Consider the following 27,866-nt stretch of genomic DNA (forward strand, 5'->3'; position numbering starts at 1 on the left):
GAATGAATGAATGAATGAATGAATAGGAAGATAGATAAAGTCAGTGCAGAATGGCAGAGGGAGCGAAAGGGAACGCGCCCTGTTCGTGTGTTAAAGCACCCACCCACGCATGTGGATGCCCAGTATATTTGGGGGTTTCAGAAGACTTTTCCCTTCTTTTTTTGCCTCTTTGAATTAAAGCTTGTGTGAAAAGCTCAGAGGTCAGTGTTTGCGGATGCTTTCACCCTGGCTTTCCTCAGCTGAGCACTTACTCCGTGACTCCAGCTCAATGCCGGAGAAGGGCTTCAAGCTCCAGTGTCGAATGGCTTCCCATTTCATGTCTCCCAAATAAAACACTTCCACAGCATCCCAGGCCTGTGCCGGTCGGGGTGCTGCTGACGCTCCCTCAGAGACAAGTAGTCGATTCATGACGCAGGAGGAAGATGAGACGCGCGGTTGCTTTGGTGCGATCAACCTTTCGAACCTACAAAGTGCATTTTTCTGTGGGGCTGCAGACTTCCTGGGCCTGTGTGAACAGTTAGTGAGCAGGGCTGACCTGGAGGTGACGTGAACTTGGAAGGCACTGCGAGGTAATCAGACAGACAGACAGACAGACAGATATGTTATTCCCGTGACGATCATCTTCTCCACGAGCAGTTCTTGGTTCTTGGTGATCGTTTCTTTTAAGTCTAACTTCTTTTCCATCCACTTGGCCGTCTGCGAATGGTGCTGTGGGCCTCTGCCAAGAACTTCATGTAGCTTCTCTCATTAAACCATCATCACCCAATAGAGGCGAGTTAAACACCATGTCCCAGAGCTGATTTACGTGCCGAACGGCTCGGCCATTTGGGTGTGCCGTCCAGTGACTTCTAGCCACATTCACAGATAGGCACGGCCGTCCTCACAGCCGATTTTAACACATTTTCATCCCCCCCAGGCGTGCGCTCCAACAGCCCCAGCTTCCAGCCCTAAGCACCCACTAATCTACTTTCTGTCTCTACCATCCGCCTCTTCTAGACATTTTGTATAAATAGGATCATAGAACACGTGACTTTTTGTGACCGGCTTCTTCCACTCGGTATGACGTTTTCGAGGTTTATTCACGTCACAGCACGTGTCAGTATTTCACGGCGGGATAACGTTCTGTTGTGTGGTTATAGCGCATTTTGTTCATCCGCTCATCCATTGGTGGATATCCGGGTTGTTTCTGCCTTCTGGCCGTGCTGCTGGCCACATCCACGTACAGGTTTTTGTGTGGACAGTTTCCATTTCTCTTGGCTGGATGCCGGGGAGTGGGATTGCTGGGCCAGCGGGAGCTGTTTGCTGAACCTTCGAGCAACTGTCGGACCGTTTTCTGCCCCGGCTGTGCCATGTTACACTTCCTCCGGCAGGCTAGCTCTCCACATCGACACCATCTCTTGCTGTTGTGTGGCACGGTGTGTTATGTGACTTTGCCACTAGAGCCACCCCAGTAGGTGTGACGTGGGATCTCACTGTGGGAGCCGTGGCTCCGACCCCACCTTGCAGCCTCCATTCCCACGTGGCCTCCTTGGTCACTTTCCCCCTTCCTTCTCGATGGCAGTGGCGCAAGTCCCTTTTGCTCCCTAGGCTTCCGTCAAGGTTGCCACCCAAGGGCCCTACTCCAGTGCTGTTTGGTCCCAGGGCCTCCCTGACCAAGTCCTCAGGGGTCCCCCATTCCCTACAGAGCACCTGAGGGGACAGGTGCTCTGTTATTGGCCTCAGCCCGTGACCCTTAGACAGACTCTCTGCCCAATGAGACTGCATATTTACTGCACCCTGCACGTGCCGTGTGCTGCCGCCCTTGGAGCCCTCGTTCCTGCAGCCCTCCCTCCGTCCCACGAGGCCCCACTGCCCACCCAGATGTGGACTTCCTCCTGCTCCTCCGCACGTGTCATAGTGACACACTTGGCGCTGCTTTATGGCTTCAGACACATTTATGATCCATCTTGACTTTCGTCTCTACATACCAAATATGCATGTGACAGATAAGAGCCACAATAAAATGGCTGCTTTTCTTCGCTCCCTGGCTGAGAAGCTTAACCTTCCCAACGCCATCGAAGACCCCTCTGTACCTAAGATCATGCCTTCTTTTCGATCCCACAGAGGCAACTATTCCGATTGATTTCGTGTTATCACTCACCGGCTTTCCTGCATAGTTTCTGCCGGTCTGTGACCCAGATGGCTTTCCTGTCCATGTGTTTGAGTGTGGAGTAAATGGCATCGTATGGCAACGTGGCTTATTTTGTTAGTATTTCGTCCAAGGTTATTTGCATTCAATCGGTGTTTATTCACATAGCTGCAGTGTATTCATTTTCACTGCTACATAAAGTTCCATTGTGTGACTGTTAACACAACTTATTTTATTATTCTCCTGTCAGTGGACGTTTGGCTCGCTGCCACATTTTTACCATCACACGCAACGAGGCTGAGAAAGTAGTAAATGTCTCCTCGTGCACATGTGCAAATATTTTTCTAGGGTTTGATACTTGGACGTAGACTTGCTTGGTAGTGGGCGATGTGCGTTTCCAACTTCACTAAATAACGCAAAATTATATTCTGAAGCGAATTGCCAGCAGCGTATAAAAGTTTCTCCAGATCTACATCCTTGCCAAAAACACGTCTTTGTAAGGTGTTTATCATCTTACCGACTTTGCAGATATGAAGTGGCTCATCTCCTGGTCCCAATTTCTCCACCTGCTAATGAGATGACTTTTTAAAAAAAAATTTTGGCAATGCATTTTTTTTTCCTGGCCTCACAGTCTTTTATCGTGCGTTAATTTGGCTGTAACGCGTGTCTTTTAGGCAGCATCTGCCTGGCACATCTTTTCCTATCCTTCCACTTTTGGCTTTTCTGTATGCCTCTTAAGCAACATCTAGCTGGATTTTGTTAGTTTTTGTGTTTCTGACTCCAAGTGGAGGGTCTGTGTAGCTGGAGAATTTTGCCCATTTCCACAGAGGCTACGGCGATTGTCGTGGTTCGGGGTTGGTGAAGAATGTCAGGAATGAGTTTGTGTGTATCCGCTGTGCGAAGCGGCGCTCCAAGATGGCCACGGGACTCCCCGCCCTCTGTTGGATCCCCCTGCGGAACCCGTGAGACCAAGAGTGAGAAGAATTTATGTCCACGGCTCAGTTATGTTTTATGGCAAAGCTGACTTTAAGAAAGGGAGATTATCTGAGCAGACCTGACTTCTGTGAGCCCTCTAAATCTGAGTCGAGAGATCAGAGGTGGGGGAGTCAGAGGTTTCAAACAGTACAATCTGACAGGTTATTGCTGGTTCGAAGATGTAGGGGACCACACGGCGAGGAATGTAGGTGGCCTCTAGGAGCTGGGAGTGGCCCTCAGATGCAGCTAGCCCGGAATTGGGAATCTCAGTCCTATGACTTCAAGGGACTGAATTTGCCACAGCCACATGAGCTTAGAAGAGGGCGCCAAAGTGCAGATGATCGCCCAGCGTGGTGGGATTATCTTGTGTTAAGAATGGACAAGAGAGTGGACACCAGACGATATGTCCTGTGGTATCAGAGGCCAGGTGACCAGAGCTCGAGTCTGGAGTCTGGACGATCAGGTGAGGATAGCCAGTATATGGTCCTGATCATTTTTATCTTGGACCAAGCCCGGGGACCATTGGCTGTCTGTTTCTAGGTGTCCGAAGGGAACATGAACGCTCCCCATACACGCCGACCCCCCGCCTCCCAGAGTCCCCCCTCCCTCTGGGCGTGCCCCGTGTGAATGAGCATCCAGCAGGAGCCGTGATAAGTGCTGGCTTCTCTATTATGCCACCTCTCTGAAGGTCATCGTTCACCTGGACAAACGCAGGACCTAAAACAGGCTGGTGCTAAAACCACAAAAACAAACTTGCCCTTAAACCCTCCCATTTTTCTTCACCATTTTACTCTGCTTCGTGTCGTCTGTGGACACAGGTCTGGATAAGTTAAACCATGAGGCACCTCATGTACCAGTGAGGACGGACCAGGGGGTTTGGGGACAACCCGAGTAAGGAGCCGCGTGCCGATCCTGCAGACGAGGGACAGGAATGGCTGCGATTGGCCAAGGTGGGATCTAAGGTCCTTTTCAGACCCCAGGTTCAGTCTGTGATGACTTTGACCCTGAGAGTGAGCATCTTCAGACCTGAGGGACCGGAGACCAGTGTCCAGGACAGCAGAGGGCCTTCTCTCCTACGACGCGAGGCCTGGACGGAGGCGCCAGCGAGCCAGGCTTCTCAGCGCTCGGGTCACTTCCTGCCATGGGTTCAAAGCTGTGTCCAATTAAGGTAGCCACACTCCTGCTTGTGGCTCCCAGACAAATCCAGAAAGGCCAGCCTGGGGACCTGCCTCCGCCTATGACCAGCCACCCGCGTGGCCTGCCCTGCCTGTGGACACGCATGCCTACCCTTTGCGGTTCGTTAGGAGAACACCGCCCATCCGCTCACTGACCTGCCGGACGCCGCTTCCAGCCCGGCTTTCCATTTGCCTCCCGCTGCTGCGGCTTGCTTCTGCCTGGTTTTCCTCCCGGCGTTCACGTAAGAACTGCTGCTCCTTCCTGTTTCAGTCCCTGCAAGTGACTTTCTCGTTTCTGGTGGCACTAAGAAGTGTCCAGCCAAAAGGGGAAATGGGCGTGAGTCCGGAGAGGCTAGGAAGACAGCAGACTGGTTTCTGCTCTGGCTTGCGGATCGGTCTCACGGCTTCTAAGTCATGTCTCTGTAAGGACCAGCAAGGTCAGTCCGATGACCTTCTGGCTAAATGTCACATGCCGTGGCGACGACACTGATACCAGCGCATATGGGGCACTCGTTATGTACCAGGAGTGTGCTTAGAGTTATATATGTGTGGTTTACTTCATCTGCAGTTTTTTGTTTGTTTGTTTGTTTGTTTTATAAGAAACCAAATCTCAGAGAGGAAAAGTCACTTGACAAGCAAACTCTTAACTTGCGGGACATATGTTCATCGTCAGTGTATAAGTAGAACTGTGTTTAATAGAAAACGATGATAAACTATTTTGGACCTATCTATTTCAAATACATCAGTAGTGTTTATTATTTTTAAAACTCCTTTAATGAGAATTATTTTCCAAAGAAGATACTCTGCTGATCTGTGTAAAACAAGTCGTAAGGTTTTATTTTACATAAACCAAGGTACCTCGTCTTTGAGAAGCTGGAAGGAACCTGTAGCACCACAGCAAGTGTCCCTGTAACCAAATGTACGAAATGGGATGGGGAGGCTGGGGGAGACCTGGAAGCTGGGGGCGTCGTTTCCTAGCAACAAACTGCAGCAAAGTTAGCAGCTTAAAACGACACGCATGTGCTCTCCCGTGTTCTGGAGGCTCCAGGGCAGAATCTGTCTCTCCAGTCTCTGGTGGACGCTGAATTCGCAAGTATTTCTTTAAGTAACGAACTCCTTGGCTTGTGGCCCCTTCTTCCGTCTTCAAAACGCATCCCTTTGTCTCTGTTTCTGTTGCCACGTTGCCTTCTCCGCTTCTGTAGTCAACCATCCCCTGTGGCCGGCGTCCGATTATGTCAGAGCCCACCCAGACAATCGCAGATGAACCCTCCATCTCCACATCCTTAACTTACCTGCAGAGTTCCTTCTTCGCCATACAAGGCAACATTTACGGGTCCCAGGGATTAGGACGTGGACATATTTGGAGACTGTTATTTAGCCAACCATGGTTGGCTTGAAGGGACGTAGGAACTATTTGATTAACTCCAAGGAGTTTTTATGAGAAGAAGGCTGGACTTCTAAGGGTCTGGAGGAAATATCCAGGAACAGTGGTTAAGAAGGGCCCTGAGCGGGGAGGGGAGTTGGTAGGGACATGGATGTGTACGTTTCAACGCTCTTTCTCTCTGTCTTGATTTCCAGGGTAGTGCCTGGTCTCTTTACTGTCTTGTCCTCATTCTCCCCCAGTGGGGGCACAGAGAGTGTATGCAACGTAGAACTAGGGGGAGCAAAGCCACATGTCCCTCGAGGGACATTTTTTCCCTCATCTCTCAGAGAGGAACATTTGTTTATAAGTTAACCTAACTACAGTATGATAGAGAATGGAGAAGTCACCGGAATTTTCAAGATCAGCAGTGAAACTTGAAAAATATTCAAGCTTAACCCCGATGTGACAAACTCTGATAGTCTGAGAAACGGTGTTTACTGTATTGGAGCATGACGGGAAGAAGTTAAAGCTTTCTTGGTTCTGTCTGGTTTCACAAAGAGAGTTCGCCCCAAATGCTGCGGATGAGCAGGGAAGTGATTTTTGTCGCTGTTGTTATTTGTACTCTCTTCTGCCAAAGCCAAAGGAGCCACATTTGCAAAATGAAAAAGCAAGTATTGCAAGCCTTTGGCCAACTTGAGAATCTGTGTCCTAAATGACTGGAAATGCTTATGGCTAAAGTCAGCCCGTATCCAGAATAAACTTGCCCAGAGGGATTTTTCAGACTAACGCAGGGGAACAGTAATAAAACACAAACTCTAAAGTATCCTCCAGCAACAAAAACACGTGGGATGTTTTTCTATATAATATTTCACATTAAATGTAATTGTAGATTAACTTTTATAGAGAAAATATTTATTCAAGCCAGATATGCTTAAACCCTTTCATTTCCTCCAGGATGACAAAGCGCTGGGAATATGCCGTCCTTTGTAATTTCCTACCCAGTTACCCCAGTTACGGGCGGAACGTTGGCTCTGCAGGGTCTGCAGTCAGAAACCACCGCAGACGGAAGTCTTAAACTGACCAGACCCTGGATCTGGAGCTGAGGCCTCTGCGTTCTGGTCCCAGCGTCACAGCCTGCTCCTCGTACGTGGTGCGTGGCCTTGCAAGGCCCCCCGCACCTCGTGGTTCTCCGGCTCCAGGGCGGGCGTGCTACGGGCTAGGTCGTCCAGATGCAAGGTCCTTTCCCACTGTCAACTCGGCACGTGGTCGGTCTGTCAGAGACCATGTGCTCTGTCACAGTTAGTTCAAACCAAAGCCTGTTTTATTCAGATGTCTTTCTCAAACGTCAAATTTTGAAAGTATTTATTATTGCCTAACGATATGCTTCTTACTTAACCTCTGTATGATTAATAAGTAATATTTATTAATAATCCATTATTTTCATTTAGAATGTAACAGTATCTAAATTTCTGGTGTGAACAAACTTAGAAGCTATAGCAACCTAGGGAAGAGGATTTGAAGAGAAACCACCTGGCCTTGAACTTGGCCTCCAGTTGTGGGGCTTCATCAAAGAATTGACTAGAATCCTACGTTTTTACCCTTTATGAAGTGGGGGTGCCTACCTCACGGACATATCCAAGTGTAACGTGCCTCACACAGCACCTGGCTAATAATATCACCTGCTTAACAGTAGAGATAGAAGTGGCAGCAACATCTGTCCACTATTCTGTCTACGCCGAGCCTCACATCTCGAATTGAAGCCATCCATGCTTAAAGGTCATATACTACATTTCAGGATAACTTAGGATATTCGATCCATGAGACGGGTGGATAAACTATGTCTGCCTTAGAGAAAAAATAGACCTTCAGAATGGCCAGGATCGAGTCACACTGTTGCTTGCAGCTGTTTGCGATGACTGAAAACTGTGCACACTGAGCCTGCGAGAAGGGGACCGCTGTGTCCCAGGTCACGCGGCCGCACCGTGGACAGGCCACCTCTGTCTCGTCTTCTGTCTCATGCTGTTTCCGCGACCGTGGGCTTTCGAGCAGACATCCCCACCGCGCCCACTGCGGCGAGCGTTGGGGAGATGTGTGATTGGCACACGCCTGCGCGCGAAGTGTGAGCCTCGAACTGATGCGAAGTTCGTGCCCATTTCATTCTCCTTGGAAAGTGACCGCCGTTAACACGAACTCTGAAAGCTCTGTGTTTCAGAGTCACATGGAACTTCACCTCAGGCCCTGTGGGATGATGCTCTTCCAGTTGCATTCACGAGCCCGGGCGTTGTTTGTTTTTGTTTTTGTTTTTTCTCTCTCTGTTTTTTGGCACAAGATTTCGATCAGTTTATCGGGTTACCCTGACGTGACCGCGCCCTCAGATCGCTTCTGCTGGTTCCCCCAGGCTCGTCCCCATTTCCTCTTTCTGCACCGGGACTGTAAGCCCGTCCACTCATTACCTTGTAGTGCAGAATCGAGATGACCCCGCCGTGATTTTTGTCCTCCCTGCCCTCTTAGCTCCTCTGTGCTGCCGAGAGCCAGGGAGGGTTGGAAAGCAACCGCATGCGTCCAGAGCCTGCAGCGTGGCCAGCGCGGGCCCTGCAGTTGGTGCTTTTGTCTGCTGTCTCGCTTACCCCTAATGAGCGCCCCGTGGGGCAGGCTTTGACATGTCTCACTGGGCTGTCAGCACCGTGTCCAGTGTGTCACACGTGTCGGTAGTTTAGGATCGGGACTCAGGTCCGAGTTCACTTATTCTATCGCTCATTTGGAGTCTTTTGTGACACCCGGATCTTTTTCTTCATGTGCTGTTATTATTAATATTATCAGCGGCAGCATCGAGGCTCAAAGTCGTCCTTGTCCTCCACTTGTTTGGCTTGTTTTGTTTATTTTTCCCCTTTTCTTTCAGCTGACTTCCTTAAATAGGAAAGGCTAGGAGTGGTGATGAGATACAAGGTTTGAGAGGAGACTTAGGCAGTCCTCCAGTTCAGCACTTCAGAAGCTGCAATTAAGGGAAATTCATTCAGGATGCTAGTGATTCCCCGCACGAATAAATAAGTACAGTCGTTAAATTTGGTGGTTTTCCCCGAATCTTTAGCACGCTGACGTACATCGCGTCAGAAGGGAAAGTGGCACACCGCGCCTCCCCAACTCGTTTCCGCTCACGTCTGACTTAATTTGTTAGAAAGCGACGATCAGATTAAGACAGATTCATCTTCGACAGCATCGATCGAGTTTCGCTGTGAAGAACGAAAGAGAATGGTGATTCGGAAGCTTCGCTCTGTGTCGGGACTGCCCACTGTTACACCGGTGCCCCCCGCTTCCACCGCCGGTGTTTCAGAGGTAACAACCGCGTGAAGGAGCGAGCGCTCCTGCAGGAACTTCGACGCTTCTTCACTTGTAGCCTCAAGCGCTGCAGTCACCATCCCGCAAGCCGTGCACAGTGCTGGCTTCTTTTCATGGCTTGGGCTTCCTAATTTTTTTCTGTCTTCTTACTTTCCAGTTTTATATGTTTCCTAGACCCAAAGCGAGTGCCATAAAGAAAGCCAAACGTAGGATCTCTGCCCAATTTATTTACCCTGGAAAAGCTTACTACGTAAGATGGGATTTGAGGAGTTCATGGATTTTTATTGTTTTCAAAGGAGGGACTAAAGATAAGGATTAAAGCCACAATCATTCGAATATCGACCAACTGAATTCTTGTGCCTGTGGTTTTACCATCCTCTTCCCAAAGCTTTTTGGCCACAGGGTGCTTTTTATTTGGAGGAAGGTCTGTCTCGTCTGGTACTTCCGTTTTTCTGGGTAAAGGTCCTAAGTCCTCGAGAGAAAAAATAGAATATAATGTTCTCTTCAGTTTAAAAAAAAAAGGTGGAGGCCATTATGGTGAACCTGACACATACGCGAGAACTGGATCACATGCGATGACGAGTGCGAGGGTGTCACTTAGAACTACGAAAATACACGGCTCACTCTTTTCATTCGTAGGAGGGCAAAGGACACCACAAAATATTTGCACGCAGCCACACCGGGGACTTGATTTCAGTTCTGTCAATTGTTGTGAAAACCTTAGGCTCCGACAATGTAAACGGTTGACTTGAAAGTGACAGTATAAAAGTGACAGCAAATTAGCCAGTTTTCAAGGGCGGGCAGTGTGGTCTGTCTCAGAGATCCGGTGTCCTTGAGGGTTCCCCAGCACCGTGCTCCGCGTGGCCCTGCTCATGGACGTCCCCTCCCAGCCTCTTCTCCTTCCCCTCTGTCCCGAGCATGTCAGATCAGGCCCTGCTCGGGGTCCCTCCTGGAGGACAAAACCCAGCTTCTCCCTCCCCAGCACCAAGTGCGGGGATTTTCCAGGGGGGAAAAATAGGACACACCCCCCACACACATCCTCAGCTTTGTAGGAAGCAGGCAACTTTCCCCCAAGAAATAGGGTTGGGCAGTTGGGAGTGTCGAGGGTCCTCTGCAGGCTGTTTTCCCAGCGTCACCGCAGAGCGGAGCAGCACTGCATGATGGGAAAGGCAGCGGTACCAGACCTGGGAGACGGGGTTGTGGCCACACAGCGATGGTGTCACTTATCAGCAACAGACTTCACACTTGAGACCTCCATTTCCTGTTTGTGAAATAAGTAAGAAGAGGAGGCTACGTGACCCCCAAGGTATTGCTTGTTGTCGCTCCGACACGCTGGATATTTAAATTCCAGTACCTGGGATAACTAAATAAAATGTCTCTTGAATTTGTTTTTAATATGTAGTTCGTGGCCAAGAGTATTCACTGATATAAAGGAATCATTTAAAGAATTACTTTTTTAAGTTTTCTATGGGATTATATTTAATTCAAAATGTTTTATTTTCGCCGCGTCCTTTGTAATGGATTTCGGCCCATCTATGAGCTGAGTTGGTCTAAAAAGCTAAATGATAACAGAATGGGTACTGTGTTTTATGAATCAGCCAGTTCTCAAAGGGATAAAAAATTATGAAAAAAAATCATAATTTAGCCCAGTAAAAGAACTAGCTATGGCTCAAAAAAAAAAAAAAGACCGTATCGTACATTATTGCTGATTTGTCCCACAGGTGTGAATAAACCTGGAAAGCATAAACATTTGGAAGTTATTGAAAATTTATTGAAAATGTAGTGCAAAACTCCCACCCTTCCTTTGTTCCCATCCAAAATGTAGAACTTTTACAGTTGCCCGGGGTTTTCCTTATATCTCAGTCGTGTGATTTTCCCACATGTGAGAAAACTGAGTGGGTAGGATCTAAGAATAACAAGCTGTTAAACGGCAACTTTACATGCCTTTAGGATGAAATACAGACAATGGGAGGTGTGTGTCATGGAAAAGTTCAGCGCCTAATAAGGAAGTAACCTGACTGACAGCAGGTGTTTTGATTAACAGAGAAGTTCGTTTATAGCATAATAAAGAATGGCATGAAGGGTTATATTGCACAAAAAATCAGGACAGATTTCGTGGGGAGAGCAATTTCTCCTTGCCCCCAGCTGTAAAAGTAATAGATGTGTGTTGTAGAATTTGTAAAAAAAAAAAAAGAAAGAAAAAGAAGGAATTAGAAATCACGAATGGTGTCACCGCTCTAAGACAATTACTGTTATTTCCTTAACACTTTTTGTCTGCACGTTTCTCTATGTGCATGCTCATTTGTGCTTCATTTTTCACGGTGTGCTCTGCGCACTTCATGCATTTTCACAAAGCCAAAGAGGTCATACATGATGGGAGGAGATTGGAAACCTGGATTCACAGGACCGTGAAATCATATTCCTCCCACCAGGAACCTTTGGCTTTTAATTCGTGCTAATTTAGTAGCAACACATTCTGCTTTTTTATACCTTGTCAACCTTCTCACTTCCTGGATTTTAATAGTTTTTCCAAAGGGTATGGCATACAGTAGTTGCAAATATTGAATCACTTAATCTATTTTATATATGGATCCACTTAAAAATAAAAATCAGTCATGGTCCAAAAAGTTAGCTTGAGAATTTAACCATTCCATCGCCTTTCTTCAAATAGCACTGCCCAGATCCTCTCAAACTACTTACGGACATTCTGAAAGTAAAATTGTAAACCATACATAAGTATTTAACACTCTTTGATGTCAGAAAATTATTTGCTGCTTCTACCTAATTTCAGTACCTTATGGCACAGCTTAACCTCATTTCCTTTTGATTTTTCTTCATTGGAGATGGGAAACAGCTGGTCACCTCTCCTGTAACGTTACCTTTTCCCAATATACAAGCAAGTTCAAGTTACTCTTTAACTTTCTCATCCCGTTAAAATTTCTTCTTCTAGTCCTTCTCTTTCGCTATGAAAAGCTTGCGAGAAACACTCGTAGTGACAGGCGCATGATGTGCTTTCAATAAATAGTGTCCCCGCGTCTGTCCTCCCAGTCAGCACTCCACTTGGAAAGGCCCGTGTCCAGCTGGGAACAGGAACCAGGCTCATCGCTAAGACAATACTTGGAAAGGCAACACGAGGGCTTTTCCCATCTCTCGTCTGTGTCTGGAAGGAAGGAAGTGGGTAGTGAACACAGAACATTAGGTCGCACAACGTTTCTCTCTCCTCAACTGATATTCGTGTAGTACTTTGCAGTCTGCAAAACATTTGGTGTCTTAGCAAGCATTTATTGAGTGCCGACTGTGTGCCACCCAGTGGGTGAGGTGATGGAGCATCACGGTTACTTAAAATAGCCCTTACCTTCAGAGAGCTCACAGCCCCGTAGAGGGGACAGAATGTTACAAATAATCACGACCCGTTGTGATGAGCTTCCTAACAGAGGTAAGACCAAGGTGCGTTGGTGGCAAGAAGGAACGGGTGATCTGTTCTCTCTGATGGTCAAGGGAGACTCACGAGAAAGTGGCTGACTTAGGTCCTAGTGCAACACCTAAAATAGAATTTCATTTATTCAGTCACGTGGGTCCATCCCCGCCCCGCCTATGAGGTGGTACCGGCTCTTCATGTTGGAAAGCTCCGCACAGACTGCTGGCCAGCTAGAGTGCCGGATGCAAAGGGAGAAACAGTTTTAGGTGAAGCTGCAGAGTTAGGAGCTAGATCTTAGAAGACCCTGAGTGAAAAATAAGAGTTGGAAATTTTTATGTTAGAAAAATAACTGCCAGCAAAGGAAAGATGAAGGAGAGGAAGGTGAGTCAGGAGGGAAAGAAAAACAAGAGGCTTTTGCAGCACTCCGAGCGGGGACGGGGGGTGGCATGGAAAAAAGGCTGGAGAGGCAGAGGCACCGGAGCCAGGAAGAGGATCAAAGAGCTGGCGGGAAGATGACCTAACTTGGTCACAGATGGGTGTGGCAAAAGAAGGTTCTGGGTGTGGATCACGTGCGCATTGATTCCACGGACAGCATGAGGGTGAGGCGATAAAGGGTGACGTGGTCGCGGGCAGATATTTGGACGGCGGCCTGTGAGACATACAAGTCAGCCTGCTCAGGTGGAGGCACAAATACAAGTGTGACTTAGGACACAGTCTGCAGCGAGGATGACAGACATTTTCTGTAAAGGGTCGAACAGTCAATATCCTAGGTCTCTCTGCAGCTAAACTCTACTATCGTCGTGCAGAAGCAGCCGGGGACCATACGGGAGCCCGTGCAGGTGGCGGTGTTCCGAATCGACTTCGTGTATGAGGATGGCCACTGGCCTTGTCCAGCCCACAGGGCGCAGTGTCTGGTCCCTGGTCCGGACGGTTATCGACGTGGAGGTTGTAGCTGCTTGTGGGAGCGGACGGGAGAATGTTCTGTGTGGGTGTGTCTGACGTAGAGCCCTGGGAAAGACTAACCAGCAAATGCGAACGAGACAACTCTCAAGACAAAGTGGGGAGAGGTCTTCAGTGTTTGGGGGTGCATGTTCCAGTCAGCCCTTGTGGAGATCATTTCAGTGCTGGGATAAGGACTTCATGGCGTCCCTGAGGCAGAGGGACGTTTTTGTGGTGTGTTAGGGGCAGAAGTAGTGAACAGAAGGTGAGACCGTGAGGGCGGGGGTGTTCACCCCAAGGTTAAACCCAAGAAAACAGACCCTCGCAAGCGCGCGCCCAAACTCAAGCTCCAGTATTTGCATCTTCTGTTCGTGTGCGGTTTTTTCTTTTTTCTTTTCCTATTTCTTTTCTTTCTTTCCTTTCTCTATACCCACCTGGGCCCTGACTAATTCTCTTGGCAGTTTTATAAAATCCCAAGTCAAGAGGCTCCTTAAGAAGAATTAGTTACCTGTTTGTCTCCTGGTGCGCAGGGAAACGCCTCCTTTCTAAAAGAAATCTTATTCCTATTTTTTATAAACCATCACTTTCGTGGACGGAGACCGGATGGCACTTTTTGTAAATACGATACCACTCGCTGAGTGTAGAGACTGTCTCGTGCCCGGACTGGGTATGCTAGCCCGTGTCACCTTTCTACCAACCCTCTGGTTTCAGAACTATTCTTTCTACTTTGTCCATGAGAAAAGCCCAGTGGAGTCCGAGACGACCCCCAGAGGAAGCAGTGCCCCGGGCTTCGAACTCCCCCGTCCCAGCGACTCCTCACCAGCGAGCGGAGTGGCACTGCCCGCAGAGGCTGGCACATGGCTGCGACAGCCCTTCCCACCTCGTTCCATCTTCTCGTCTCTGCCTCTCCCTCCCCCACCTCTTTTTCTGGTAGCCGCTCTGGTTTAATCTTTAAGAAGGGTGGAGGGCCGTGGAATTCTGTTACATCCCGTATGTTCATTCTGAGGTCTCCTGGCTGGTCATGTGAACTTAGCCAGTAGCAAATGATAAAAATCTGTGCTGATCGGAGGGAGGAGGGAGGTGGGAGGCGAGCGCGGGGAGCCCCGAGTAGGAAGCAGAAGGGGTTTGCGGGGCAGAGTGGGAAGAGGGCCGGGCCTGGAGGGCCCCTCCGATGTGTCAGTGGACCCTAAACACATCTGTTTTCAGCTGGCTTGCTTCTGCTAACAGTTTCTCAATTTACATATGTAAGAACTACAAGCAAAACGAGGAGAATCCAGGGCGCATGCCACTTGGGTCCCTGCCAGCTCTTATTTCAGACAGACAACTTTTTGGACGTAATACAAGATTCGTAGTTGTTTGTTTTTTTTCTAATGAGGTGGCAAGATAAGGCTGTAACTGTCACAGCTGCTGAGCACAGGATATCTGAATATTGGTTTCCTTTCAAAAGAAACATGGAAACAGACAACACTCACGGTCTCAAAAATAGTAAATTCATCCCGAGCAAACTTCTCTTGCCTGGTCAGTAAGCGCGGGCGGGAGGCGGGCGGGAGGCCGGCGGGAGGACAGACCGGCGTGTTTGGCGGGTGAGTAAAAGCTCTCCCCTCTGTCTGAACTCTGGGATCAGGACAGTCACGTCACGCGTTTCGGGGAGGGGAAGGAAATTGGCTGGCGTTTCTCTCAGATGTCTGCACGCTCCCGTCCCGTCCCGGCGAGAGCGCACGCCGGCGTGCCAGCACGGGGTCCAGGGCATCTTGGCCACGCCTCAGGAGACAGAGCCAGCGGCCGCATCAGAGGCGTCCTGCGTCTCCCGCCCCACACCTTCTCGATCCTTAACGGAGTGTGTTGACCTTCTGTGCTCGTTTGCAGGAGGAATTCTCTTCTCCCTCAGTCGAACCGTATTGAGACGGAAACAGGACAGGGGCAGAAAGGTTTAAAGTGTGAAACCTGTGGACTTTAACTCGCCTGCTCTATAACTAGGTAAACTGAGAGGCGGGAGCAGCCAGGATGTGGTGTAAAGGTTTTTTCTTTCTTCTAATTTTTTTTTATAGTACTTTTTGACCCTGTTCCACTGCAAAATAAATTCAACTTGGCTTGGAGGAGAGCCACACAGATGGAAAAATAGCGGGAAGACAGTAAATAAAATGTAACCTGAATGGGTTACTGCTTGTAGCTTGATGTTATGGGGATTTGCATGATGTATCTCTTTACGTAAGGAGGGATAAATTTCATGTTAATGAAGGTGGCAGATGATCCTGAATCAGAGGAGATTTCCAAAATCTGAAAGGACAGAAACATTATAATTGTACCTTAAGGAGATCAAATGTATAGGCAGGAAATAACAAAATGAGATACAGCTTGGAAAATGCACACGAATACAACTGGGGAAAAATAATGCAAAAAGCAGGATCCAAGAGAACAGAAGAAATGTGTACTAAAACGCCAAAGAACAGCAATATTTGGAAGCATTCGTCGGATCCGGCGACACACTGCAGTGGATCAACTGTTGGAGGCCCCCGACGTTGCTCGTCTTCAATGAAGAGATGGCTCGATTTGCAGATAGGGTTCACTTTTGTTTCCGTAATTCATGTTGAAGGGATACGGAGAGTGGAAGGCAGTCGTGCGTAGGAATGGACACAGCACCGGGCAGACTGAGGGTACAAGGACAGACGGAGGGAAGGTCTGACCTGAGACCAGGATGGTGGGGAGGTCGAAACACATGGACCTTCAGGAGAAATCAACAGAACGAAGATCCAAGAAGGAAGGAGAAGTTGAAGACGGCGCCAACCTCGGGGCTGGGTGGGGTGGGTGAGAGGGATTATGAGGAAGGATAATGAATTCCACATTTGCTGAGTTGCAGAAGCTGAAGGACTATTCAGCTGTAGGAGCTTCAGGTGTGCAAATATGTGTTTAGGTCCAGCTGGGTGGGTCTCTAAGCTAATTGGATGTGTTAGTGATTGATATGAAATGTCAGATAATTATGTCCTGTAGACTGGTAGCATTTTATCCCAAAAGGCTAAAAAATGTGAGACTCTCAGACACCTTGGCCAAAGCAATGGAAGCTAATCATTGAAGTATCCTTTTCTTTTCATAAGATGGAAAATACAGCTAGAGTAAATAAAGCTATTTTAATAATTGGACATTTAAAAACAGATGGCTTTTAAAACTACGCAAGGAAGTAACTATTTTTAAGAACAGTTATAGGTTCTCATATTTTAGTTTTATAGGAGAGACCTGTATCTGAAAAATCAGCTTAAGAATTGACTGATTCTAGAAAATCATGGAAATTTTGGTATGAATGTAAATTTAATGTTCTAAGGAGGATGATGATGTGTAAGGTTGACATGTGTAAGGTTGCTGCTTGATTTCTTAAGATATTGCAATTGATTCTCCCCCTTGATAGTAATTAGCAGTTAGTGAGCAGAGTACCCAGCATAGAAGTGTCTGTGGGCTTGCTGAGGCACACGCTCAAGCAAAATTTTAGTTCTTAAGTTCAAAAGCTGAGGAGCGTTGAGTTATTGATCTTGAACCGAGATGCTACCTTTACGAAATGAGGACTCGGTGTCGTGGATTTGCAGAGAGGGTTGTGGAGCCGGAAATTGGGGGAGCTGTGTTCTGAGGCTGGATCTGCCCGCTTTGGGTGCGTGAGCTTCGACCAGGCTCCAGAAGTGTCCAGGCCCAATGACAGGACACCGAGGGCGGACGCCTACCTTCCGCTCGTATCATACAGACTGTCAGGAGCGGTGTCTGTTTATGGATGGAAATCTCAGCAACCGTCCTTGCAGGGGTTTCTGAGGGTCAGGTTCCTCAGTGCGCTCATGAGGTATAAGAGACGGGGTACGTATGCAAGGTGCATCGTCAATGTCAGCAGAGACCAGGTGTCTAAAGCAGGCATCAAATGGGGACACGTGTTTCATCGTGAGCAGGTGTTGTGACGGTTAGGGGCTAGTTAGGAACGAAAGCTCTCTGCTTCTCAGAATACTTCCTGCCTTCTTCTTACTCCCATGAGAGTCTCACTGATCGTTTATTTTAAAATTCCCGAAGGAGGAGAGAGAGTGCACTGTGCTTTCCAAGCATATTCCCACACACACACACACTTTTTCCGTTGGCAGTGAATCTTCTGGGTCTCGTGCTCGAGGGACATGCATCGGGAACTGCCTACCAGGGGTTTTAGAGAAGAGGAGGAAGCAGTGGTTTAGAAATGGCCTTTGAAGGTTCAAAAGCAGGCCCCACTGGTCCTTCCAATCTTAAGGATATGGCACGAGGGACGGTGTGTAGCGTGCAGGGTGGGCCCTCCTGGGGAGGCCCGGGCGTTTGGGAGGCAGCGGAGTTTTGTAGAATCACTGGGATGAGCCCTAATCCAACAGCCCTGGTGTGTTGACATAAAGAGGAACCGTGGACATAGATGTGAATGCAGATGGGGCGCCATGGGAATATGAAGGCAGAGATCGGGGTGGTGCTTCTACAAGACAAGGAACGATGAAGATGGTCAGGAAACCAGCCGAAGCTGGGAGAGAGGCCTGGAACAGATGCTCTCTCTCAGCCCCCAGAAGGAACCTGCCAAGCGCTCCCTCCTTCTTGGACTTCTGGCCCCCGGAACTGTGAAACCATGAACTTCTGTTGTTTAAGCGCTTTGCTATGGCGGCCCTGGAAAATGAATATGAGGGAGGTGGTGTCACGAAGGAGAAGTCCTCGCAGAATTCTAGCGGAGCAGAATATGGTCTGACCACAGGAAGGAAGTGCACATAGGCTCAAGGGTGTGGAGGGGGGGAACGGGGAGTCGCCCCGCAGTGGGTGGTCCCCAAATCTGGGAACGTAGCTTCGCCTTTGCACATGGAGTTTACCAGCGCATTTTTCACTGGTCGTGGTAGGTGTCACATCAGGTTCTGGCATACGCTGGGCTGGAAAAGCTTAAAGAAATATTAGACAAATGCGTCTCGAGGTGTCAAGTGGCACCATTGAAAGAGCTCTCCAGTGATTTGTCCTGAAGCTTTCAACAAGTTGATCGGTTTCATCCACTTCACCTGTTGCTGGGTCTTTCTTAACCTTAGCAAGAATACTAATTAGTTATGAAAACCTATATTGATGAATGAGGTGAGGGCCCTCCAAGGAACATGCATACTATTAGCTAACAGTTGATTTACTCATTGATGGAATGTCCTTGGAAAGAGTATTTTGGGTTATAAGGAAAAGTATTTTGAAATGTTTTAGGATGTAAGTTAATCCTGTGGCCACATCCATTACTTATGAAGGAAAAAGTATGTACTGTCTTTTAGTACAGGAGAAATGTTTAAAGCCATTCATTATCTTATATTGTGGATCTGGCTTGGTAATTTTTACAAAGTCACATCTTCTAATATGTGCCTTGATCTTGTGAGGAGGAAGGGGCTGAAATTTATTTACCCTCAGGGTGAATTTTCTTAGATATTTGCCCAATTCTTTTCAGTTTCTCGGCTTTTGTAAACCCAAATGAAATGCCGTGGATTTTATTCGAACCAGAAACTGCATTTTTAATTCGTTCTCTTCTCTTTTGTCACTGTGATACTCACATTCACCCTCTTGCTTGCTCTTTCCTCCCTGCCCTGTTCATGTGTCACTTTCTGTGAGGGTCTCACTACTCAGATATGCAGGTTTATGGGGCGAAAGACCCAACCGGAAATGGAGGCTGCACGTGATTTTGCATGTTTCATTTAGAAGGTACGTTCCTTACTTCTTTCAAAAGGACTAAGATGGCAGAGGGGACAACTTAACTTTTACCCAGCGGCTCCATATTTTGAGATTGTGCGTTCGTTCCAGTTACATCGGTGATATTAATCATTAGGAATTCATACAGGCTGATAATGATATTCAGGATCAAGATGCCACTGTGAGTCCTAGCTCGGCTACATCCTTATTATGTGACCTTGGCTAGAAATCTCAAGGGCCACATGCAGTGAGAGTAACTCGCCTCAGACAGTGTTTGTAAGAAAATACTCATTACACAGCATGCTCTGAAATTACGTTCATCCAGAGAGAAATACTGGAGTTTTCTTATCTTTGCTAATTAGACACAGGTTGCATTTTTTCAGAGGAAAAGACCTTAGATATATTTTCAGAGGATATAGCTCCATGTCCTGCAGGTAATGAAAGGGAAATTGTAAGTCAGAGAAATACTATATGATATTACTCACATGTGGAATCTTAAAAAAGCCAGAATCGTAGGAATACAGCCAAGCATGGTGGTTACCACAGGCTGGGGGCTTGGTCTGTAGTTATAAGGTGAGTTCTGGGATCACAGTGCAGTAATCACAGTCGATATTGTATTGTGTACTTGAAAGTTGCTAAAAGAGATCTTAAATCAAAAAGAAAAAATTGGTAATTATGTGGTGTGATGCAGGTGTTAGGAAACGTTATGGTGGGAAGCGTTTTACAACATATAAGTGCTTCGGATCGACACATCGAACGCCTTAAACTTACACGACTTTATGGGTCAAATATATCTCGATAAGTTGGGGAGTGGGGAGGGGAAATTGACACCCTTTGAGAAAAGTGCAATCATCTGTGGGTGTGTCATGTGGCCAAGATGAGTATGTAGAACACCAGAGCAGACCCATCTCTTCTGACTTGCCTTCGGAGCCTTAGGGGTTATGTGGGAGTGCTGATGGTGTATAGTCCGCCTTCCCGCGTGTTTTCATGAGGTAATATGACGAGCCACGTGCATTGTACTGCAGGCCTACTGATGTCAGTGGGAAGTGACATGTGTGGTGACAGGGACCCAGCCTAGAATTTAAAGTCAGTTGTACAATTAACTCAATTGGTATCCTGTTTTGGTTCCAAACATGGGACGTGAGAAGCTTGCGTTTGACTTGTCATTGTTTTCAGGACGATCAAATGAGGACTCAGAAGGCCTCACTGGCTCGTTCTAAAGCTAAGTCCCTCTGTGCTCTGCGCATCCTGTCGCTCTCTGTGACTGAGCATGGGATCCTCCCAGTGACCGGGGGTGCGCCGGAGAGTTTATATGGAGAGTAAACATGAATTTAGCCAAGATATTGCTGATACAAAGATGGAGTCATATTTAAGGAATGACAGGACTGCTTCATGAATGAAGTAAGTCCCAGTATTCATTTCTAATGCTAGTAGAACTTTAATTACTTTTTAAAAATAATCGCTTTAAAGCAAACAGACAAAAACACCTGAATTTCATCCTCTAGTCCAGTTTCCTAAGAATGCAATATCTTCCTGGTACCTAAAAATGATATTTCATTGAAAGAGAAATGGTACAGGAGTAGTCCTCCCTGGCTCTGACAGAATCCTAATAAGCACAAGGCTGACTATATCCTTCCACGTTGGTACCCGATAGGCTTCTCACCATACTCTAGACACCTTTTGGGGCCGACTTCTCATTTTCTGCAGTGAACCTGTGTTAAAATGCTATTCAGTACCTAAGAGATTCCCTGTTGCAAGTAACGCTTTTCAGAAAAGACTTAAAAATCTGGATTTTGTAATTCATGTTAATCATTTTTCCAGCTGAAAGTGGCATGTTCGGTGACATCGTCAATGTCATTTCCAATGAACTACTAATAATGAAGCCAACTCAGCACTAAAACCCTAAAACCAAACAGAAGCTCCAAGGAGAACAAAGAGGACTAGTTCAGAGCGTTCAGACTGTCTGCAGGAAGCTGTGTCCCCACAGGAGCCTCGAGCAGGATGATGACGTGGCACAGGCGGCTCATTGGCTGCTAACTTGGGGAATGAGAAGAGTGACTCTAGCACAGAGGCAAATAAAGCTTCTTAGAATGGGGCTGTTAAAAGAATTTGAATTTGAACTTGGAAGGACTTTTCGTGGTCCTTTTCGTACGTGCAGTGGTCTCTTTTTGTGGGGAAATAGTTGAGGTCACTTCATTTATTACAGGTGCTCAAATGTTTGTGAAATCGCATTATAGTTAGAAAAAAATGAACCCAAGTTGAGTCGATGATGTTCCCTGCTCATTTGTTGGAGATCTGAGGATCAGGTACTGACAGGAAGTGTCCCCAGCACGTCCCCTCCCCCGGACAGACATCATGTGCATCTCAACAGCGACAGCAAAGGCGGAGCACAAACTCAGTCACTGAAAATCGGACAATTCTAGCTGACGAGTGTTTCACGGGAAGTGCATTTAAGACTGAGAGACTGTCTTACAACCAGAGTCGAATTCGGTGTGAAATAATTCATAGGGATTTCTTAATTTATCTTAAACACTGTGGTGTCATCTCCATGTTTCCGCCTGTGACCAGAGCCGCTTAGGCAGGATGCGTTTAGCTCCGTTCGGGGGAACCCCAGAGCTCAGGGAGGACCCCGTTCACTCTGCTCCAACTCTCTGCTTCCTGTTAAAAGGAGACCCTTCCTCCTTGCGTTTCCTGATCTCACCCAGGAGCTCTTTAGTTATTTTCCGATGAGGGAGGATGTCGCCATCTTTGAAAAAACTCAGAATAGCACATTTTTGTCTTTCCTGGGCACCTATGAGAAATCGGAAATAAGGGTCAGTGGCACCTTACACCCACCTCGCATGCAGCTCACCGACCTCACCTGTTTGCGGGGACAGTGGGTTACAGCCACGTGGAGCCAGAGCGCTCCAGCGGAGAAGGCGCCCGCATGTCCCTGCCCTCTGGGCTCCCGTGTCTTCGCCAGAGGGACAGACGTGAGAAGGACAGTACGAGCGTCGATTTTCAGCGTCGCGTTCCCAAATTTTCGTGGTCTTTCCACGTAAGTTTAAAAATATAAAGACAGAGATTCCATTTTTATTTATTTATTTATTTTTTGGCAGAAGTAGTACAGGGCATCACAATGTCTCCCACATGCCAGAGACCCTTGCAGGACGGTCTCTGCCCTTGGGGCGGCTTGCGAAGGGGTGTTCACAATACAGGGAGGGCTGCATGCAAACAGTAGAGGGAGACCCAGGCCACAGGGGGCATCAGCCGCTGGGGAGATGTGCCCCACGTGGAGAGAGAGTTCTAGACGGCCTACACCAGTATACAGTGCGTGGGGCGGGTGGAATACGGGAGAATTTAAAGATTCATGCTTTGGACATGTTCTTTCATTTAATCTTAAAATCCTCTCAGGCGCGCATCATCATCCCCATTTTACAGGTCAGGAAAGAGTAGTAGTAAGCAGCCCCCAAACACACTAGTACATCTGTGAAAATAATATTGACTTACGTAGGAAATGACCCTTGGGGCTATAAAATGAGCGAATTTGGACTTTTCAGTAAGCTGGCATTTTTAGCTGCAGATATTTTTGTGCAGATATTTTTCTACAAGTATATAAATTAGTTTTATTGCAACGAGATTCGTTGGGTTTTAAAAAATGGATTCAACTGATCACATTTAGAAAACCTACGAAGGTTTGTTAACATATTTGTAGTTCTTTCTGATTTGGGAGTCAGTCTGGCTTAAATTTCAATGTAAAAAAATTAGGTAGAGATACATTTGTATTATATTTGTTTTAGCTCTATGTTTTTAAAAAGTATTATAGATGTTACTGAGTATGGTGAATGAGCTAAATAGTGTCAATAAAGAAAATTTCACTCATAGTAGAAAAATTGTTTTTCGATGAAAGGGGGTGGTACTATTTCTCCCTCCCCACAATGCTATTTCAAGTTGAAGGTCTTGCAGCAAACTGTTCAGAGTTCTGCCAAACTTTTCTGAAGGTTCTTTAGAACTGACCTGATTTTTCCCTTCGCTACTACATCTGAATTTCCTTAAGGTTTTGGAACTTTTTTCTGTTTTAAATGTTATGTAAACTCTTTGGTTTGACCATTGAATGAAATGTTATGACATCCAAGCGGGGGAAACCCTATAAGCATTAATCAACGTACGGTATTTGTTGCTTTTTCGCCCGACCCCATCCTGCTTTCATCCCGACATCCAGCATCCCAGAGGCACGGGCGGCCTGTGTAATTGCTCAGGACAGACGCGGTTTGATCTCATCCTTGTGCTTTCAGAGCTGGTGAATTAATCAGAAGAAGTCCCTGCTCTGCTGGGCACTGGCATGAGTTTAGATGTTTCTGCTTCAGGCCTGTTCATCAGCTAAAATGCTTTTAAGCCCCAAATGGGGAGTAAACAGTATCGCTGTGGCTGCTTTGAGGTGAGCCATTACTTGTGGCCGCTTACATTTGGGAAGGGGCCTATTTGTCTTAGCAGTTACTCTGGTTTGGGTTATAGCCTTTTTCAAATAGTTTTTTTTCCCTCCTCCTTTCATTTTAATGTTTTTAGTATTTGTGAAGAGCCACCCCAGTTTGATCACTGTGCCAACATTTGTATGAAGTTGGAAAGCTAAAATATGTATAGTAATGAGTGCTTGTCGTTAGAGGACAATGAAGTTATAACACAAATTGAGATATAAATTATAAGAATAGTTTTCATTAACACGAAATTGTGGGTCCTTAGGGTTTTTTTCTTCCTTCTATTAGATAAAAGTTGACGCTTTTATTATCATTGGCACTCTTTGTGCCAAGCACTGTACTGGGCACTGAGGGTACAAAAGAAAATAGTCATTGCCTTCCCGGATTTCGTCCCTCAGAGATGACAGACACATAAGTGGTCGTTTTTGGGTAACGGGTGAGTATTCTGAGTGAGGTTTACCAGGGGGATGCCGAGAATGTGGAGGAAGACAGCTCGGGTAGGCTGGTGGCACGGTGGGGGGGCCTGAGATGGGAGAGGCGTCAGAGGAGACCTCTCTAAGGATGAGGTGACATTGGGTCTTCAAAATGGAGTAGAAGGTAGCTGAGGCGAGACAGGAAGCTGGGGAGTTGAAAGAGGAGATTTTTGTCAGGAAAAAAAGCAGGGCGCTGGGAATGCGGGTGGAATAAAACAGATTTGATGTGTGTGTGTATATATATGTATATATATATACATATGTAATTTTTTTCAATTACAGTCAACATATTATATTAGCTTCAGGTGTATAATATGGTAATTAGACATTTATATACTTTACGAAGTGATCTCCAATATGTATAGAGCCTGTTTGACACCATACATAATTATCATTGCAGCATTATTTATAAGAGCCAAGATATGGAAGCAACCTAAGTATCCACCAATAGACAAATGGATAAAGATGTGGGGTGTGTGTGTGTGTGTGTGTGTGATATATAATATATAGAGATATTATATGTGCATATGTAATATATGTATATTATATATAATATATATACATATGTACTGGAATATTAATATATATACTTATGTACTGGAATATTACTTGGCCATGAAAAGGAATGAAATCTTACCATTTGCAACAACATGGATGGACCTAGAGAGTGTTATGTTAAGTGAAATAAGTCAGACAGTGAAAGACAAATACCATATGATTTCACTTATATGTGGAATCTAAAACAAACAAAATAAACAGACAAACAAAACAGACTATTATATATTTTTAACAGTTTCGTTGAGGCAAAATTGATATACGAAAACCGCACATATTTAATGATGAGTTTCAACACAGGCAAACGCCCGCAAAACCATTACCACAGTGAGGGTAGGAGACACATCCATCACCTCCAAAGCTTGGTCAGGAAGCCTCCAGAGTGGTGATCTGCTAAGCTCAGGCCGGTCCCTGGAGGGGACCCCTGAGGAACTTTGTGCAGTGGGCAGAGCAGGGCTGCAGTGAGAAAAAGGAGCGGAAGGCAGCAAACCCATTGTGTGTTTGTCCAGATTTTTTTTTTTAAGCAAAAAGGAAGTTAAAACAGGATGTTCTGGTCACCGTTGAGAAGAATGAATTACTTAAGACAACTGTGATATGTCTCCTTAGTTTCTGATCATTGGCACTTACATTAAAAATAATTACTCGCATGTAAGAAACTTCAGCTTGTAGATGTCAAATTTCTATTTTGAAAGAGTTGCTTGGGAAAAAAATAGAAATCTTAGTGTTACGATGAGAATTCAGTAAAGCCTGGGAATCTGGCATTCTATTTGTCCTTCAGCTTACGGTAAGGTCAAACCCAGACAAACTCATCGTAAGTTGAAAAGATCTTAAGTCCACATTGCATTTAATACACCCGACTAACTGAGCATGCTAGCATAGCCTGGCGTACCATGTGCTCAGAACACTGGCGTTAGCCTATGGAATCAGCTAGCACGTTATCATGCCATAGAACATTGGTGATTCACCCTCGTGATCGTGGGTCTGACCGGGAGCTGCCGCTGTCCAGCGTCACACTAGTAATGCTAGCCCAGGAAAAGACAGAAAAGCAGAATTCAAAGTACAATTCCTAATGAATGCGTATCGCTTCCGCACCATCGTAAAGTCGAAAAATCTGTACTGGAAAACTGATAAGAGGGGTTAGGGGTGTTAGCTGCTGGGAGTGACCGTGAGCCGCAGCCAGCACTGCTGTCTTCAGGGAACAAAGCCACCTTCTCCGGGTGAAGGCTAGCTTCCGTGTAAATGCGATTTGTTTGGTGGTTTCCTCATTCACAACCTTCTCTGTGGTTTTCTGAAGGTAAGTAAGTGAACCTCTCACGCCCTTGGCTCATTTTGAATTCGACCTCGTCCAGAGACGTTTAGTGAGCCTGGGACCATTTGTAAGACATCGTGCCCATGACCAGAGGGACAGCAGCACCATGCAAAGAAGTGTCAGCATCTCGTTGACATTTTTTTTTACGTGCGCTTTGTATTTGGAAAGCGCAGTCATATCTTTGAGGAGTATGCAACTGAGCAAGGACTCTAAGGATATTTAATCAGCTTTTGTTGTTAAGAACTTACTTGCTCTTTTGGCGCAGAACTGATACACGTTAACGATGTGAAACAGAACGAAATGAAGGGGTAGCACCCCTAAACCCATTCCATTCAGACACAACCCAGCTGCTTCTCCCGGCTTCATCTCTGCGCATCCGTGTGTGTGTGTGTCTGTCGTGTGTGTAGGTGCACGCAGCCCTACAACTTGCCGTCCTCACTCAGCATCACCGTGGGCATCCGTGTCCATGAACGCATTCTCGACGGCGTGACACGTCTGACTACTGCTCTCAGGAGCGTGCCGACGCCTGTGACCTTGTCTGCTTATCCATGTACTCGCTCAGCCCAAGTTCCTGGAGTGAGGTCGCTGTTCAGCAGTTACGTGTAGTTTGTGCGTGCGCGCGCACACACACCCACGCACCCATTGGTATTGTATTAGGGTACTCGTTGACCCACACATCAGCGTTATGTATTTTTAGTCCGTTCGGTCTTCGCCAGATCTGTTCAGACTGTTCACTCCACTTGAACTCTTTGGCCAATTCGACCCACCGCCTCTGTCCGTTCCTCTTGCAGAACGAGCTCAGAGAAAGGCTTCTGTGAGTTTTTTCTAACCCTTCTGTTCACCACCCTCCACTGCGTCTTGGGCCGAGCCGTTATGCTCTGGCAGTCTTCGCTTTTCGCCAGGCTGGGGCCTGTAAACCAGCCGTAGCTCTCATATGGGAGTGTGGAGTCCTGGGGTAGGGATGGGGTCACGGTCACTGTGGGGTCTCTGGACCCACCTATGGCACTCGTCGCCCAGCTGGGCCTTAAGCTTGTTTGCCAAGAGGCTGGGTGGGGTAGCGGACTTGGGGCCCAGCATGCCCAGGAACACCGTCTGAGCCACGCCAGCAGATTCACTGGGGAAGTGTCCCACACACACCTGGCCAGTGTACCCTGGGAGCCCACAGGCTGAGCGATGCACTCGCGGCATGCGGCCCCACCACTGCCTTGTCACCTTGACCCCACACGTTTCTAAGACCATCTCTAGCCCATCCAGCGCCCAGCTCGGTGCTGATCGTGAGCGTTGCCCAGAAGCCCCGCGTCATGTGGTTCCTCACTCCCCCTCCCTTAATGAACTCAGCACTCGGCCTCCCTCACAGTGGGGAGCACTCATCGCTGGACGTTTGGAGACTGACATTCTCATGTGATGGGTTGTCCACAGGTGGTATCTGTTTGCCAGCCACGTGCCGGGTGTGGCAGTGAACGCTGGGGTTAAGCCGTGAAACGGTGACTGTGGAGCTGGCCTTCGTGGGGCTACACGGAAGGAAAACAACCCTCAGCAGAGAGGGATAGCTTCTCCCTGGCTGCAGTGTCATCTTTCTCTCCGAGATACCCATGCTCACGAGCCCTGGCAGTCCTGTGAGAGTCACGAGGCAGCGTTCTGGTGTGACGGTCTCCCATGTCTCCAGCACTGGGCAAGTGGGTGCACCAAAGCTGAGCCCCCAGAGTTCAGGAAAAATCTGTTTTGGCATCTGGAAGAGTAGAAAACGGCTATTTCTTAATTACCGTTAGAGTGCGTTAAGCAACATTGCTGTGTATTCTTCTCTCCCTCATTCTCTCAAGGACTTGAAAAGAAATCTGTCCCCTCTCACTTGGCACCGCGTCTGTGACTTATTTTAAGAGCTGTTAGGCACACTGCAGATACCGCCTGTCTCAGCCCAGACTGAGAGCCCTGTCTTGTCGCCGCAGCACCCCACGGCAACGGGCCACCCCCTAGACCCCACTTAACCACCCCATGTATTTATCCCGGGTGCCTAGCTTGCTGCAGCCTGCGGAGCTGGGCTGTTTAACATACCTTTTCT

The 27,866-nt window shown here is 47.2% G+C and overlaps 1 protein-coding gene across 1 annotated transcript in view; it reads left to right on the forward strand.

The window, feature by feature from the left end:
* ATP8A2 (ATPase phospholipid transporting 8A2) overlaps window positions 1–27,866 on the forward strand; it is a 236,978-nt gene that overhangs the window by 180,652 nt on the left and 28,460 nt on the right. The gene's annotated exons all lie outside the window — the stretch shown is intronic.

The sequence above is a fragment of the Pteropus medius genome, unplaced genomic scaffold, assembly GCF_902729225.1.
Source record: "Pteropus medius unplaced genomic scaffold, Ma_sr-lr_union100, whole genome shotgun sequence".
NCBI lineage: Eukaryota > Metazoa > Chordata > Mammalia > Chiroptera > Pteropodidae > Pteropus > Pteropus medius.